The sequence below is a fragment of the Sitophilus oryzae genome, unplaced genomic scaffold, assembly GCF_002938485.1.
Source record: "Sitophilus oryzae breed Bouriz unplaced genomic scaffold, Soryzae_2.0 scaffold_1009_pilon_pilon, whole genome shotgun sequence".
Taxonomy (NCBI): Eukaryota; Metazoa; Arthropoda; class Insecta; order Coleoptera; family Curculionidae; genus Sitophilus; species Sitophilus oryzae.
The window spans coordinates 734,338-753,524 of NW_022145626.1; the positions used below are offsets into that span (position 1 = coordinate 734,338).

At 32.7% G+C, this 19,187-nt stretch overlaps 1 protein-coding gene across 1 annotated transcript in view; it reads right to left on the minus strand.

Moving 5' to 3' along the window:
• The window catches only part of LOC115891936 (SH2 domain-containing protein 3C), a 236,290-nt gene extending 230,010 nt beyond the window's left edge, over positions 1 to 6,280 (minus strand). Inside the window, exon 1 of the mRNA XM_030912550.1 lies at positions 5,897 to 6,280. The gene's annotated coding sequence lies outside the window, so the exon portion shown is untranslated. The remainder of the gene's footprint in view (positions 1 to 5,896) is intronic.
• Positions 6,281 to 19,187: the final 12,907 nt, after the last annotated feature.

The following is a 19,187-nucleotide window of genomic DNA, read 5'->3' on the forward strand; positions in this document are numbered from 1 at the left end:
CTCTTTTGTTCACTAGTAATTCACATAGTTTATTAAACATCTCCTCCAAACGTATGTGAGAACTCTTTGGCTGTTCCTCAACCGTTACCGAGCCTATCTTTCTGTTTAGAATGGCGCTAAATGCAGCTTCTATTTCCAGCGCCCTGACGAGTACTTCGCTGCTGGTAGAAAATCGCGATATTTGCAGCGCCCTCTGTAATTCATTGTCCCTCAGTCCGCTGGATAAAGCACTGAGCAGCGAGTTCCTCCCTAAATCCTTCCGGTGCTTCAGGATACGCTAGGTGTACCAGCCGACGTAAGTCTGCTTCAAATTCCTGCAGACTCTCTCTCGGACCTCTGCAGGCGTGTCTTGATCTGGGCCTGGTAAAGTTGGCGTCGATGTTGGTCGCCATATCTTCTGTCCAGTGCAGCGACCAAAGTTTGGTATTCCTGCTGTTGGGCTGCAGGAATAGTTTGCAACAGTTCCAGGGCAGGGCCACGCAGCGCGATGACAAGTGCCGCTGCTTTCTCCTGGTCAGTCCATCCGTTGGCAGCGGCGGCTGCTTCAAACTGACGGTGGTACATTGTCCATGTCGTTTGTCCATCGTAGGTCGGGGCCTTGAGGTTCGCAGTTCCAGAGACGCCAGGTGTCCTTGCTTGTACCTTGGTCTTCTGTATGTCCATCTCTAATTTTTCCATTTTCTGCTGAAGGCGTTCCTCCAGATCTTCTACGGCTTCTTGAAGGTGAATGCCTTGCCTTTTTTCCAGTTCTTCAAAGTTCTTCTTAAAACGGTTTTGATCTTCTAATTTTTCTTTCTGGCGACGCACTTCTAAATCTTCAACAATTTTCTCCAACCGTTCTTGTCTAATTTCTTGATTTTCTAAAATTTTTCTGAATATGGTCCTGTTCTTCTTGTCTTTCTTTTGACGTCGCTCCTCCAAAACGAATTTCTAGATTTCCTAATATTTTCTCAAGCCGGTCCTGTTCTTCTTGTTTATCTTTCTGGCGACGCACTTCTAGATTTTCTACAATTTTCTCCAACTGTTCTTGTCTAATTTCTTGATTCTCCATAAGCATTTTCTGTAGTTGGTCTTGTTTTTCTTGACGTCGCAGTTTTTCCTCTTCTTTTTCTCTTTCCAATCGGGCTCGTTCCTCTTCTCGTTCTTTACGGAGTCTTTCTTGTTCTTCTGCCTTCTCTCTTCTCATATTCTCCATAAAATCGCCCAATAATTTGCTTACTTCCTCCATTTTCTTCTGCTTGCTCCCTTTGTACCAACCATAAAAATACTCCAATTCGGTCTAAAAAATCTTCCAATCCACTTAATTTCTTCTTAAAAATCCTCTTGAATCCCACTTCTGACTTTTAATTGTTACGGATTCCGTGGGTCCACTAATTTAAACTCACGATAAAATACTTAACGAATTTATTTTCTCACTTTATACACAATTACTAACTTATAACACACAACAAACTAACTATTTATAAGATTCCTTCACCAAATTGTCCGATTTTCACTTCCACGCGCGGTATATTCAAATTTCAAAACTGTCTCAGTTGTCGATGGCTCCAGCTTTATATACTCTATTGACTGCTTCTCGAAATTTCCCCAATTCTCGGAAAGCGTACTTCTTCATACCAGACAATTCCATTGTCTGATTCCCTTACTTCTCGACTTGACTAAAAGATGGCGCCTGAAAAAGTCTTTTAATTTCTGGCGGATACGTTGCGGTTGTGCAGGCAACCAGTAATACATTTTTAATTTCTGGCGGATACGCCATTTTTCTTGACAATATTTTGTACCAAATATAATATTATAATATATTATATATTTTAGATAATTACGAAGTAAGATGTAATATGTATTTTATACCAAAAATTAAATTTAGTTTTAGAGCTCTCAAAGATTAACGAATTTGGACAGAATATTAATATATTTAAAATAACTAATAACAAAGCGTAGATATGTTTATTTATTTTTACTTCATCATTATTTCAGAATTATTTCTAGTATACGAAATATGTAAATAAATCTGTTTCCGATGTAATGTAAGTTCACAAAAAGTAAAAGTATGCAAGTTCATAAGATATTATCCATAATATCCATGTAGATTATTATAATCTTAACGGCCCTTAACAAAAAAGTTTCGATACACAGCCCTTACCAACATCTTGACAAAATAACAAATAAAGCACAAGTTCAATAAACATTAACTGAAAAATTTTAATTAATTTAGTAGTTATTAGAAATTATCGAGAAATACTGAAATAGTGATAAAGTAAAAAATTAAATCTTGTATGTATCAACGGGCGTTAGTATAAGATAATGCCTATCGTGTTACAAATAACATTTATCAAGTGGCATTATCGCCCTTGGTGTATAAATAACTATTATGACCTACCAGTATATTACATTTATAATCATTATTTTATTTTTGGTTATTTTATCCGTAAAATAAGGCTTTTGGGCTATTATTATTAACGAAACCAAACCAAACCTACCAATTAAATATATTAAACAATACATTAAAATACATTAAACAGAATTATTTAACATTTAAGAAGTAGGTATTTAATACTGGTAGGACATACAACGTTGACGAACATCAAGTGTATTATGAGCTAAGTGCCCTTGAGTTGCATAGTGTTTGCATCTTATTTTATCCCACTTTAATGGGCTTTAAGTTCTCTATTTTAGTTTTTAGCTAAGCCTACAGAAGAAAACTTAGAGTTTTTAATGAAGTACCAATAGGTATTACCAAAAATGACATACGCTGCCACAAGTCATAGTTATTGATATAAACTAAGTTTTATAACATGTAACGCCCTATTACTTACTTACTGCCATTTGACTATGTGACACGCATCAGAAGATGGCTACACAAAGCGTTTTCTTTGATGAGCTTTTCTGTGACTGAAAAGCCCGATACGTGATATTATCTCTCTTCCGCACTCCGGACATTCAAAAATCTCATTACTTTGTTGCCGTTTTACTTTTTGGTTGTCGTCGTTAACTGAGTTTACAATCCTTCTCTATTGCGTTCTATTGTGCGTTGCTTCCTCTATTGATTCTGCTTGCTTATGCTCTTTAAGTTTTCATGGAAAATATCCTTGTATCTTTAGAGTTGTCTACCCGGTCTTCTCTTACCGTCTAGAAGCTCACCGTAAAGAAGAAATTTCGGTAGGCGGTTTTATTGCTTCCTGCATACGGGGCCAGCCCATCTTAAGCGGGATTTAGTAATCATGAATTCAGCGCTCTCGCAACTAACTTTTTCAAGGACTGATACGTTTGTAACATGGTGGTACCAATTGATTCTTAATATTTGTCTAAGATGTCTCTGTTGCAACTTGTTTAATGCGTTCGTGTGCCAGCGATACGGCACCCAGATTTAGCTTCAATATAACGCCCTATATTGAAATGTGGACATACTAAGGTAAATATATCAACATTTGTTTATATTTTGATTAAATCCGATAAAACTAATAAATCGAAAGCAATATAATATACATTTTTGTGCACTTTTGATATCAGAAAAAATACCCTGTCTAATACACATAATATATTTGAATACAGGGTGGTACCAATATTTCGTAGACATAGAACTACGGCGTATTTTTCGAACCAAAGCAAAAGCTTACGACATTACATTTTAATAAACTCAAAACTAAATTAATTGAAAAATGTATGAAACTTCTTGTCAAAAATCATTTGTGACACTGACATAATATTCCACCCTGGTATTACTTTATTTTAACTCTTGATGTGACAAAAAATATTTTTTGTCTAGAAACTAGAAACTAGAAACAAAAATGTACCAATTACTAGAATGGCCGTTTTCCGAAAAAAATCAGTTGTCGTTGAAGCTCCAAAGGCATTTCTGAGAGAATTTATGTACGCATGAGGGTAGTTTTCACAGTTCTCGTACATTTTCTGTTTTTTTTTTGTAAAAACGCCAAGCAAAACATAGGCAACCCACATCTTATCAAATCTGAATATCGGTTCTTAAAACATGTCTTAATATATGTCTTTTTTTAATTTGATGCTCTCTATCGGCTAAACTAAGCACTTTTGTATAGAAATAAATTGCATTCAATTAACTTAATTTGATTTTAAAAATACGTAGTAGTTCCATGTCCACGAAATATTGGGCCATCCTGTATATATAGTAGTGGAATCCCCCGAAACCGGGTATATTAAAATAAACTTTTATTATGTAAACTATATACCTAGATTATGTAATAAACAAGAGGTTTTTGCGGTATTGGCACCATGATTGATTTATGTGTTTACATTTATTTTACATTTATACATGTTTTTTAAAAATATTACATGCCCTTGTGGTTACATAACATACCTCCTTGTATCATATTACATATTTTTATGTATCAATTATAGAATTAATATCATAACAATATACACAAGGGAGAAGGGCATGTACTATTTGAGGAGTCAAGTTGAAAAAACTCGCCTTATCCATTTTTTAAAAAAAATGGCTTAATGACATATATTAATATTGTGGGACCCTGAATTCTACCAAAACATAATCCTAAACTGCTATAAGTCGCCTATTCCTATATAAAATTCATTACAAATTACGTTCTCTTCTTACTTAAGAAATAAACCAAACCCATTAAGAAATAAACCTAACCATTACAAGTTACGTTACTACAGCAAAATCCGTCTTATCCACTTATATTTGCTTTTTATTGTCATTATTGTTACAAATCCCGCATTTTTTAATAAGCTTTTTACGCAACTATAATATTAATACTGACGTCTTTTCAAATCCTTACTTAATTTTAATAAAACAGTATATTTAATAAATCAAGTTAGGATGCAAATATTGTATGATCGAAAAAAAACGGCATCCAGTTGGCTGGGAAATGACAATCGATGACATTTCCCATAAAAATTTACATATAAAATGACAACGTTCTTCAATTCATAGCCAGTATGCATCAGATACTGCAACAAATTCCGCCATATCCGAATTATTTTTGTGCTTTTTCTATTTAAAAATTAAATATTAATTATTTTCAGGACATATCTTGTATTTTTAATATTTGTTTAAAAAGGCTTATAATATTTTTCATTTATTTATTAATATCTCTGAAAGTATCGAAATATATTTACTCATATCTCAGGATTACGTAAAGTGATCTGAAAGGAAGCCAAATTTGCAATAATATAAAGGGTGTTCCATTTAAAAAATCATCCCGATCTATTCACACTTTTTTGAGCCACCCTATAGAAGTTAAAATATTTTCCTGAAATAAGGGCATATATAATTAAACAAAATTATTTATACCCGATGCACTATTGCCGGATCCTGTATAAAATAAATATAAACAAATAAATAAATTATGGTGATGCCACTACGGCAAAGGGCGCAAAGACCTCTTGCTTAATTTTCAAACACCTATCTTGAATTTTCAAATATCGCGTGCTATTTATTGTTAAGTCCTCTCGGTTAACTCCTATGGGGTTAGCACAGCACTACATCTACATCTTTATCTTTTTCTTCATTTTTAAGCGCCAATTTCTTGAGTTCTTCTTCAGTAGGTAAAACAATATGTGATTCAAGTAAGCCTTTTACATCCACCTGATGCAAATTATCAAATCCCTCTCCAGCAGCAATTTCTTTAACTACTCTAAAGCAGCAATTTCTTTAACTTGATATACTACCTAAGTGAAACGGACTCCAGTTTTCAATTTAAAAAATCTTTATAGTATTTACTTCTGATACTGTATGCTATTTTTGATAATACTTATAAAAACTTGACACAGAGTTGTATTTTTTAATAAATCTTCTAACTCAAAAAATAAAAAAATCTAAGCTTGTTAAGAGCGAGACAAAATAAAATGCTTACACTGTACATCCCTCGGATCCTTATTTGATTCATAAATTATACATTACATTTTTCGGTTCCTAAATTATTCTACTGATAGGTAATCCAATAAGTATTTCCACTTGATTTTAAAACTACACAAAAAATCACTGAAACCTTATTTTTCCACGCGAAAAAAATACGCAAGATATTTAAAAACCACGCACTACGCAAACACGGCCCGGCATGAATGGAAAAATGATCATAAAACAAAAATACTTCACAGAAACAACCCCGGCGACTTGATCCGACCTTTCCACTTGAATGACCGTTTCGAAATTATGACAGATGAGAATTGAAAGCCGAAAGCCGGCCGTACTATTCCCAGATCGGCGGCACACAGGCCTGTGAACGGAAATATGCCACTTGAAGTGACAATCGAAATGGTACTGCACTAAGCCTACTATGATACCCGTCTCAGCTATTTGTCGACTTTACAGTATTTGCTGTGCGGTGCGGCGCGAATGTGGAGGTAGGTACTAAGTACTTCAGAGCGTTGAAAAATGTAGATAGGATATAGGGAACTAATGATCGCACTAGTTGTACAGGGTGAGTCAGTGAGTCATTTTGACGGTTGTTTAATGAGTTACGAAAAATAATTGAAGAAAAGAGTAGGTAGTTTAAGAAAATGTTAATTTATAGTTTTTAAATGTTTTTACGTAAATATAAAATATACGGTGGTCCAAACTGTATTCCGGAAACTTCGGCAGCAATTTTTTTTCAATCGTATGGTACACTGTAAAAAATCAGCCTGAGTGAACACATATTTCTCAGGGAGTGAAATAATTGAGTACATTTTCATCTAAAACAGAGTAAATTCATCATTTTACTCAAATATGATCTCCATTTAATCAATAGCGATTGAATAAACTCATGTTAGATTTATAAGCCCTATTTTTGAGTAATGGAATAGAAAATTTCACTTAAAAACTCATGTTATAGTTTAACACAATAAAAATTTGAGTGAAATCTCCCAGTTTAGAGTATTTTCGCTCATTACTAATCATATGTCATACGCGCTTCTTCGATACCGAATAAGCTATTCCCCTGTTCCAGTGTTGTTACAATAGGTACAATTGTACTATTTTGGGTACATTTGCTAGTCAAGGAGTACATAGGTACAATTGCAAGAAAAAATGTACAATTCTTACTTCTCAAACCCAAACTAACCCAAACTTAAACCCACGTACAAATTTTTAGACGAACGGTGATACGCGATGCGTGGATTTGAAATGCAGGTCGCTAGGAGCAGAGGCCCAGAATTATACATCACTTGAAATGCTGTTCAAGCCGCACGGATGTCAAACGTAAGTTTGATATCCATGCGGTGAGTAGGAGGGGGGCTAATCACTGCGACCTTAGATCTATTGTGACTTCCCATTTAACCAATGCTATTCAAAGCTCTTTGTAGCTTCTGTATTGCTGTCCTCCATTTGCGAATTTCAAGTTCCAGAGCTTTACGCCCTGGGTTGCTCAGAACGGTTCTGAAAGGAGCTGTGCGAGATAGCCTGGTGCCTCCATATGGCGCGGAACCAGTTCTGAACTTTATGACTCAATTGAATGGAGGGAGAGTATCGCGTTCTTGAATCTTGAACAGTTCAGAGCTGCTCAACTGCGTGAAAGGAGGACAGCATATGGTGTATAATTCTGTGAGGGTGCATCCACATTATCCTAAAAAAAGCGGATCGGCGGCGGTGTATCGGCGTAACGACCTTGAATCGATTTCCAGCAATTCTATTGGCTGAAAAATTCATCTGTCAGAAATCTTATCTGTCAAATTCACCTGGCAAAAATTTCAGCCAATAGAATTGCAGGAAATCGATTCAAGGTCGTTTAGCCAATACGCCATTCCGCTGTTTTTAGGATGGTGTGGATGCACCCTACGTACCAAAACTTGGTAAAAATAGGGTAAATAGAGAGATCAAATGACCCCACATTTTTGCACCAAAAATGTACAATCCCACTTAAAAAAGTACAATTTCGACACCATTTATAGTACAAAAATTTTTGCCCTTGTAACAACGCTGCCCTGTTCCTCAGTTTTTAATTATCTGTTCGAGTCGTAGGTTGTCTTGTCCCTTCGAAGGGGTGCCAAGGTTACAAGCCCACAGTGTGTGTGTAAAGTGCGATGTAAAGTGTAACTGTGGCCGCGTGGCGTAGTGAAGCGAATACGAACTCATAACTCCTAAATATGTTTTATGTTTGGTTTGGTTTGGTTGTGATTTCCCTCAATCTGGAACTGGGAACTGGAACATTTGGCAGAATAACATTTTTTTTTAATTTTCAGGAGGAAAAGTATGTGGATTTTCAGAGAGATTTTCGTTAAATTATTATTATTTAAATTTTTCTGTTAAAAGTTAGTTTAGAAATTAGAAATATTCGAGAATGTTGGTAGCCGAGCTGACGAATGCTCTTAATAAAGCGGATTTTTGCGATGTGATGCAACTTTTCTAGACATCTAGCTTAAAAAGTTCCTGTATTTTTTCCAAAAAGAGTTGAAGACTTTTTAAAATGTTTTTGATATTATAACAATAGTGTTATATTTCTTCAAATATTTTTGAAGGTTCTACAATTTTTCATTTGGTTTGTTAAAATAAACGAAAAATTTTAAATGATTTTTTTAAAAGCTATATGTAAGCTAACTTGTTATTTTATTACAGGTGAACAGATGCCTCCCAAAAGTGAATTTTAGGAAATGGACATGTTCGAGACCATGGCCTAAACTGAAACTTGCCTTTGAAAGGCACCTGCCAACCTGTTATAATGAATATATTTCTCAATACTGAGTGAAATTAATACTCAGATATGAGTACTAATCGAGTTAAGTGTAACACAAATTTGAGTAAAAGTCGCTCAATAAAAGGTGTACTTGAACTCAACACTTAGTGAGTTCACTCATTTCAAAGTGAATAAATTATCAAAATCGATCAAAATCCTACTCAAGGTGAACCATAATGAGTAAAAAACGAGTCTTTCGTCTAATCTTGTTTGAGTGAAAACACTCAGTGCTTTTCACTCTGAGAGATTCACTCAGTTCTGTAGAGGACTGGACAGAAATTGAGAAAGTATTGAGTGAAATCTGAGTGAAATTTCACTCATTTTTTTTACAGTGTATATATTGTCTATAATAATGAGAGATCGCAAAACAGATACAAATTGGTCCGAACTGTATTCCAGAAATTTCGGCAGTGTATTCTGCAGATAAAAATAAGTAAAAAAGTTCGTATATATGTATGTCCTAAAATGCTTAGTTTTGGAGATACAGGGTGTATAGAAGTTTCATTTTTATTTCGATTTTTTCCAAATAATTTCTGAAGTAACGTCAATATTTGGGTGAAAATTGGTGTCCGGGAGTTTTTTGACATGAGCAATTGATTTTGATGTTAATATGACTGCTATTTCTAGTGGGGCACCTACATGTGTTTTAACTTTTTTGGAATATAATAACTTTTTGTCCGTACCTTTATAAAACTACTGAGTGAAAAATATAAATTTCCGTGATTTTTTACGAAAAAGAAATCCCTTGGTACAAATCGCTACGAGTAACCGTTTTCAAGATTTTTAGAATGGAAATAGTCAATAAACGTGACAAAAAATAAACAATATTGAGTAGATAGTTATATTTGACTGAAGTGATAAATTTGGCAACATTTTATTTCTTTAAATTAATCATAAATTTTTCTTCGAAAAAATATATAGTCTATAACATCAATAACTTTGAATTTTGACCGTTATTTTTTACCAACATGGCAAATATGAAATCCCTCTGTCAAAAAAGTTACTGATATTCTTTAAATTGTATGCCTGAACGGATCAGATAGGTAACTCTTTTTACTGTCGTGAAATAGAAAAGGAAAATAATAAAACAAGTGACAGTTCTTCCTCTTCTTGCAAAAATCAATACGAAATGTCATAAGTGTCAAAAGTAAAATGTCATCAGCTTTTGACATTTCTAAATATCAGACCACAAAGAAAAATGCATGGCCGCAAGTTGCTAACCTAATAAAATTACACTAGAAAAGCCTGCGGGAACTGTCAAATTCAAAGTTATTCGTTTCACAGACTATAAAACAGTTTCTGACACAAAATAATTTCTTTTGTAGGCAGTAACTTTTGATGGCGAAGAAATCATAAATTTGAAATAATTTCAAATTTATGATTTCAGTCTAATAACTATTTAGTCAACATGTTTAATTTATGTCAATGATGACAAGTATTAATTATTTAGATTCCAAATATCTCGAGAACCATTTTTTAGCGATTTTTCGATTTTTTTAAAAAATGTCGTAAATGTATTTTTTTTACTCAGTAGTTTTATACAGGTACGGACGAAAAGTTATTACTCTTCAAAACTGTTAAAAAATAAGTAGGTGGCGCCCTCTACAAGTAGGAGTCATATTGACATCAAAATCAAATTTTTCATGTCAAAAAACTCCCAGACACCAATTTTCATCTAAATATTTACTTTACTTTTAAAAAAATTGAAATTGAAATGAAATTATTTGGAAAAAATCGAAATAAAAATGAAACTTCTGCACCCTGTATCTCCGAAACAAAGCATTTTAGGACATACATTTTTTACGAACTTTTTTACTTATTTTCATCTGCAGAATGTGCTGCGGAGGTTTCCAAAAGACAGTTGGGACCACCCTGTATATTATTATTGGCCCACTGGACGAAAAAATGAAAGTAAATCTAAATTTTGTAAACAGTTGTTTTTAAACTAAAAAATCTGTAATTTTGATAATCAGCACTTATAATTAATAAAACAGAGCCCTTCATATTTTAGTCTAATAAATACATTAATAAGACAAGTAGAAATGATACATTTGAAATTAAGAACTACCTATAGAGTGTAAATAATGAAAATGAGTAATAAATTAAGGTCCAGTATATGGACCAATGCGCTTTGACAAATGTAGAAAAATATAATCAATAGAAAAGTACACAAACAAAGAAGTATTACAATTCTAACGTATCGTAAGTAGACTGACTTTCTAATTACTCAGACTGTGCTCAGTATCAATGAAGTCGCAATGAAACTCAGGTATGGGAAATATATTACAATATTGTATCTTTGGAAGTACAAGACTGTTTTCCATATTATATGTTAATCCTGTGTCATTTTCCATGTTGTATGTTAACTTGCTACCACTACTAACACTGCCATTACTCGCTGATGAGTATTTGACACGGATCAGAAGATGGTTACGCAAGACGCAAGGCGTTTTCTTTCAAGAGCTTTCTGTGACTGAAAAGCCCGATACGTGATGATATGTCTCTTCCGCACTCCGGAGATTCAAAAATGTCATTACTTTGTTGCCTGTTTACTTTTTGGTTGTCGTTATCTGAGCTTACAATTCTTCTCCTATTGAGCGCTGCTTCCTCCCACTGATTCTGCATGCGTAAAGTAAAAAAAGTGAAGTTTCCGGAAGACAGTTCGGACTACCCTGTATATTATTATTGGCCCACTGGAAGAAAAAATAAAATAAATCTATTTATTTTATTTTTTCTATATATTATATATTCTGCATGCGTAAAGTAAAAAAAAATTCAAAAATTTTTTGAAAGATATTTCAATTATTTTACTGGTTTCGGTTTATTTATATATTTACTGACCTACTCACCCTGTATAGTCGGATGTCAAGCAGTGGCAAACGACCTTTAAAAAAATGTTAAGTCTACTAATTAACTGATAACGAATTTGACAAATTCTAAGGTGTATTACATTCAAATTAAAATAAACTTAGCTGTGATACAAATGTTGTCATTTACTTTTAAGCCGTTACTTCATAATTTTAAATAAATTGCCAAGGTTGAAATCGGAAGGCTAAATTTCAACTCATGTCGTAATGATGTTTTAATATTATTTATATGGTCAATAATGGGATATTTATGAGATGAGATATTTATTACAAGAGAATAATATATCGAGTGTTTTATTATCCTTGTTCTAATGAATTAAGTCCGTTCAAGGAGAGAAGCAACGATTTCGACAACGTCCAAAAAATGACAGAAAATCTAATCTTGCAAGTGGCGAAATACACATAGTACATTTTTGAAGAAATATAATCTTGGTTTGAATTAAATCGACAGACTCTCTGTTGTCAGTCATTTTTACTGTGACTGTCATACATTTTTTAATTTGTATAGGATATACCTCAGTTTCAAACAAAGGAAGATCCTAGATTTTTCGAGGTAGTAACCATACATAAATATCATTAAGTAGGTGCTGTAGGAATTCTGGTACGACATCTAGTTTCGCCGAAAATTATTTTGTTTTTATTATAGTTAAACCACACATAATTTCGTTTATGAACACTCTCTAACACATTTTATATTAAAAAGACAACCAAAATTTTGTACTCTGGTAATATATTTTTTTTAATAAAATTAAATATTTTAAAAACTTTGGAAACTTAGATCAAATTATTATACAGTTCACACTATTCGAGTATCATCATTCAGTATTGTAGTCAAATGATTAGATTTTTGGAAATTGTGAGTAAAGATACATTCAGGCTGAGAGCGTCGAGCGTCGCGTCAGCGTGTCGAAATGGAATCAATTCACTTAACTTAAATTAGGCCGTTCAGGCAGACAACGTCGCGTTTGGCGTTGCGCTAGCGTCCGCTGAGCGTCGGGTTTCGAGTGCAATGGGGCGGACGCGACGCAAACGCGAAGCGATGCTCGACGCTCTCAGCCTGAATGTACCTTATACGGGATCGTTGGAGGCCTTCTAAGGCTACAATTTAAAATTATTTCCAAAAAGTACGGATAGTCCCAAATGAATAAAAAACATCAAAGTTGCAATGATAACATTAATACAATAATAACATTAATAAAACATAAAACAATGTGTTTTATTGTGCTGTTGTAACACCAAAGGTTCTAACCCTCAACTATAGTAAAAATAATACTACCTTTTACGGAGTCTCAAAATTTAATTTAAATAATTACTGGCTTTAAACGGCAATAACTTGTTTAATTTAAATCATTCCTCAGGAAATGAAATAAAATTTAGAAGGTGTTACTTTTTACCACACTGTCTAATACCACAGATTAGGTATACTATATGTATACAGATAAAAATCTTATCCCTAATTCGTGGTACAAAAATTGTTTTTTTTATGACGATGTGCAAACGAGTAAAATTTCCTGTGCGCAAAAATAAACTCGCGTAAAATAACAATAAACCGCGTAATAGAGAGATATCGCTAAACCGAATAGCGTGCCTGGACGTTAATAAGGCCAGGTGTTATTTCCCTTACGTGAGGTGGTATTAACTCTCTTCATTTATAGTTATCGGATCGGAAAGAATTCTGCCCGCGTCGCGTCCGCTATTTAAACTTAACCTAACTTTGAATTTAAAACTTTGTAATTGTTTTGTTTACTAAGTATTTTAAAACTAAAAGGCTAAAGTGCTTATTTCCAGTGCTTTATTCTTCAACGTCTGCCAGTGGGTTTAGGGCAACAAGCAACAAATTCTCTTAGAAGGGCTAAGTCGTCATCTGCTGTAAACCTAAGCCTCTTTATAGGTTCTTTAATATTGGAAGAGGTGGAATCCATATTTTGGGCCATATTTTAAATAAATATTTATATATAATAATAAACTAATCCCAACTACTTAAATATAATTTAAAACTAATCCCAACTACTTAAATATCAAATTACCTAATAAAACTAAAGTAATAATTCAAAACAATTCAAACATAAACCTAACATAATAGATCTCGCCGGCGGCCGGCCCCGGTTGTCAAATACCCGCATATGCTCATTTAAGCAATTTTTAAACGTTATTTAGAAATAGCGCTTGGTGTAATTGATCCGCAAATTGCGTCAGGCGGTAACGTTATTAGCGGGTGTTGCGTTAAAAATGGACTCGCGCATATCGTAACCATGATAAGGTACGCGTAAATACTGCATGACGCTATTCGGTTTTCCGATATCTCTCTAATAACTGTGCCGGTCAGGCGCTGTGCACAATTTTAGAGGCCATAGTGGGCGTGCTATGTGCGCAAACTAGTAACCTAAGTAGTGCCCGATTCCGAAAATTGGAACCACGAAAAACAATAAAGAAAAAACAAAGTTTATAATCTGTCTAATCTGTGCTAATACACATACTAAATTCAATTAATTCGATTAAAATAAATTCAAATAGTCAATTAATGTAGTTCAAATACTGGAATCATATATTAATTAATCCTCTTTTACAAATATTTAAATAGTTTTATATTTTTTAAGCAAACTATGTTGACAATATTAGCATCTGTACTACTTCAAAAATGTGTTACATCTTTAAGAATAATCTAAAATATCAGTATTCCATGGCTATATTGATAAATGAGTTCTAAATTACAAGCAAATACATTTTCTGCGAAAACTTGAAGGAATACGTGAAAAAAGTATAACACAATTTGATAGACAATTAAACTGTGTGCAGGATGATCCATTTAAATTAAACAAATTATTGCCTTTTAAAGCTAGTAATTATTTAAAATAAATTTTAGACACTCGGTTTAAGGTAGTAGTATTTTTATTATTGCAATACGAAATTTAGCAAATAAAAAAACTTCAGTACAATATTTGCTTTTAAAAACTTAAATTCGCCTAGGGAAATGAACCACTAAAAATGCAGTTTCACAAAATCGTAAATATCTCAAAAACGGTAAGACTCAAAGATATTTAAACTCGGATTTAATTGTACACAATACACGAATGCACCATATTAAGTCCACAAAATAAAGAAAAAATACTATAATACTGCAAATATAGAATACGGAACTTTGAACGGCGGAATAGCAACCTCGCAATAGCAGAATCTAGGAATTTTCCTTCATCCACGAAATCCGTTGTACTACGCCGGTATATTTCTAAAGCTGACGTTGCCAGACTGCTTTTTATTACTAAAAGAAACACGACCATTATATTTATATTCCGTTATAAAATTTAAAATAGTTAAGCAGTTAAGCATTAAATGAAAAAATTGAAATTAGCAAATTAATGTACTTGATATATTATAGAAATATAACGAAATTATTTATTACTTCATAATTGGTTGTGGTATTTAATCGAATACTAATACCACATGTTTTCGGTAGAAGAGAGATGGGAAAATAAAGATAGAATAATGACCGACGAAGGAAAAAGGTAAACAATTGTATCTCTTGAGTTTAAATATCTTTGGTAAGACTAAAGTGCGTTAAACCTTAGTCAACTTTAAAATGCAATGAAAATATTTTTAAATTGTTGCTTTAGTAGTCAAGTTGTCTGACTACTAAGTCAAGTGGTGTAACGATCCCATCACTCACAAAAATCTAATACTGTGGCTACAATGCTCCGTGTCGCATAGCGTGAGTAACACAGGAACATTAAGCATACTATGATGTTTTAATAGTTTAGCGTATAATTTCCAATAAAATAATATATCGCGTGTTTCCCTTTAAAACAATCAAAACTATTTTCCAGCATTCATGGGACACAGGGTAGATATTAGCAATGGAAAAAAATTATGAATCAACCCATAGCCTGTGAACGAAAAATAAATGATGATTTTTAATCCAATTAAATATAAATTTAGATTGCAACGTTTGTTTATCGCTTTCTTGATTATCTTTGCAAATACCACATAAGTCTTGATAAAAATAAATCAAAAATATATTTCATAATAATTGCAAAATATCTGGATATTTAGAAAAAAGACTACTCTAGAAAATGTTATTCCCAAAATATATGTTTTTAGTATTTTAATTAATGCTCTGAATTCTAAACAAATTCGCTAGCGGCAATGAAACACGAAACTTTGTCGACAAGGACGTTAAACGTCAACAATAAATGAAGAGCGACAAAATTATTTTTTTTAAAGCATGATCTAATACAAAGTTTGTCAATGGACTAAGATGGGATACCTATGTTTGTTTTTGTTTCATTTAAGATAGGCAATTTGTAATGCTCGATAACAGATGTGTTGTTTATAAGAGATAAATCATTAAATAACGTATATATTGGTAATATCGATATAATATTTCTAATTGTTACATTTTTAATGTAAGATTACTTTAGGCACGATTTTAATTTATAGCACAGATCGGGGATGACCTAAAAAGTGTTTAATCTTTTTAGTTCATCTAATTCCTAAAGTTTTATACAAATATTTAAAAAAAGTAGTAAAATACATAATTGGAAATATTATAGATTACTTAGATAATTTTTTTAAGGATAACTTGCAAAATTCAGAAATTTTTGCAAATTGAGTGCAAATGAAAAAAACAAAAAAGTATGCCTTTTTATAGAATCTCTTTGTATATACCGGGTGCGTCTCAAAAGTGGCTCACCCCTATAAATTTTTATTTTTTCAGATAAAAAACAAAATTTGGTATGTTAGTATATGACATAAATTAAGATTGATTTACATATTCAGTTGTTTTTTGTCACTTACTATTTCACCGGAAATGACTACAACTTTTGATTTTTAAATGGCACTCTCGGTATTTTTTTTTACTTTATTCGAACTTTATTCGATAGAATAGAATGACATATCTCATGTCAACTATCGACATTTTCGCATATAGTTTATTTGATAGAATTGTAACATGCAGTTCAAAACGACAATTTGACTCGAAATACCAAGTGTGTGGTACCAAATTATTAGTAAAAAAATGCTTTTTCCAAATATGCTAATGAGCCATCCTCGTTCCATTTGAAAACATTGAGATATGATTATAAATACGATTTGGCCATCGTTTAACTGGCTAGGACAAGACACTAAAAACTTTAGACCATAAAATCTACTTTTCCAAGGCTACTTGATTAAAAATTAGTGTCATTAACACAGCCATGGCACTCTAGATTGAAATTGAATATACGATGTGTTTTTAAGCGAATATATCAAAAGTTGACATATTATATGCCATTCTATTCGGAGTGTCATTTTCTCTCGAATAAAGTAAAAAGTACCGAGAGTGCCATTTAAAAATTAAAAGTTGTAGTCATTTTCGGTGAAACAGGAAATGACAGAAAACAGTTGAATACGTTAATCAATCCTAATTTATGTCATGGACTAACATACCAAATCTCGTTTTTTATCTGAAAAAAATAAAAATTTATAGGGGTGAGCCACTTTGAGAAGCACCCGGTATACACAGGGTGAGTCTTAAAGAAGTGCAAATATTTTGAGGGCTGGGAGATCTCGATAAAAGAAACATATTTTTTCTTTACCGGTCTTCAAATCAATATAAAATACCTAACCGAGATATTTTACTATGAAAATTTCCAAAAAAATGATTTTTTGCTAAAATTTTGAGAACCACTGGATCTTTTCTGGATTTTCTTTCTTGTAAATTTAATTTACTACCTTGTTGCCATATTATCAACAAACTATATTTATTAAGTAAAAAATATAAAAAATTCTAAAACATTTTTCAAAAAATTTCAAATTTTCAATTTTTTTTTCGTGGACAGAACCTCATAATCGTGTTTCTGTAGAAATAAATTACCACTAAAAATATTTGCATTTATTTAAAACTGACCCTGTATATATTATTTAGATTTTTATTAGCAATATAATCAGCAGGAATATCAATTTTTTAAAAGCTGTACAAGTAGGCTTCCTATATCGTACCATCTGAATTATATTTATATCTCAATCATCTACTTATTCCTTATTCTATCTATATTATATTCTATCTACATAAACCATATTTTAAATTTGTTTAAAAATTACACCAAGAACAAAAAATGAACAACAAAAATACTGTCTGCAGATCAAATGTTACACTTCTAAAATCCATTTGTAGCATTTGCTATACTTGCAGCTCTCATCATCATCATCAATCAGCCACTGCCGAACGTAGGCATCCCTCGTTTGCTTCCACAACTCTCTATCTTGAGCAATTTACATCCAGCTACTGTAGATACGCCTTAAATCTCCATGGAATCTGGTTGGAGGACGGCTTCTGCTCCCGAATGCATCGTGTTTTAATCTCCATTCTATCATTTTCTTCGTTCATTTATTATCGTTTTGTGCCCTGTCCAATTCCATTTTAAATTGTTATTTTCTCTATGATATCCATGATTTTTGTTCTATTTGTACTTTGATATTCGGTACCTACTTTGTCTCTTTGTTTGGTTATGGTATGATGTTGATATATTAACGTCGTTAAATGTTGTTCTCCATTTAGGTGCGTTTTAAAGTTCTTCAATTCAAACCCAATATCAGAATATCCAGCATTATAAATTTCAAAATAGTTATTTCAATGTAACGTAACGTCATTTACATCGACAATCATACACATATCTTATCAATGGTTATCATATTGATACGAGACGGACAAATATTGATTATAAAGGTTTAGAAAATAAACCTTTAAGACGGATCCTCTACACATTAAATAAGCAAAGCTTACCATCATTGTGTAACCAAAGCTTACCTTACTTGTATTTGTTATGGTAGACAGAGATAAGTTTTTTTTTGGAATGTAAGAATACGAATATTTTCTAAATACAAAATGCTATTAGAGTTAAAAAATTCAGTTAAAGTCAATAATCGTACAATATAAATATTTTTTAAACATGTTTAGTGAGTTGGTAATCGTAATAATTAATCGTAAGTATTTAATATTATTACTAACGAATCGTCAATGGGACCTGCGGAAATATATCCTGTACATCCGTACATTTATGTTTATCAATCAATATTTATTGTACCTAGTAGTTGTTTTGATTCGATTCTGAAAAATGAGTAATCAAAATTTTATTGCTGCAGAGAACAAAGGAGCATAAAATAAATTAATTCATACAGTTTTTAAAGCGTGAATATAGCTGTAAATTATTTTTGTTAAAAAAAAACAATATAGAGTGTAATAATTGTCTCAGAGTTATTTTCAAAAAAGGTGTTTTACATATGCCTGAAGGTGGAGAGACCAAGTTAAAATGGTTGAGAAAATTGAGACAGACTCTCCAGTCTCCACCTCACGGGTACCTCAGCCGGAGACAAGCTCCTCGACTATGAAGGACACGGAGGGCTAAACTCAAACCGTAAAAGGGTATATACCCTTGTAGGAGCATTGATTGAAACAATTGGGAAGATATGCAACCTAATGGGCAAATTCGTGACAAGGCTGATTTGATTTCACTGTACGTCTCAAGTGCTGTACGGTGGAGATACCAATCCTTTTGCGGCCAACGCATAAAACACTTATTTTCTCTAATTCCGCCAGCAAAGGCATATCGAAGACGGTGTGGAACTGAAAGCGACAGTGTTGCCATATTAAAATACGTAACCTGTGTAATACGTTTGACGAAAATATCTTTGGATGAAAAAT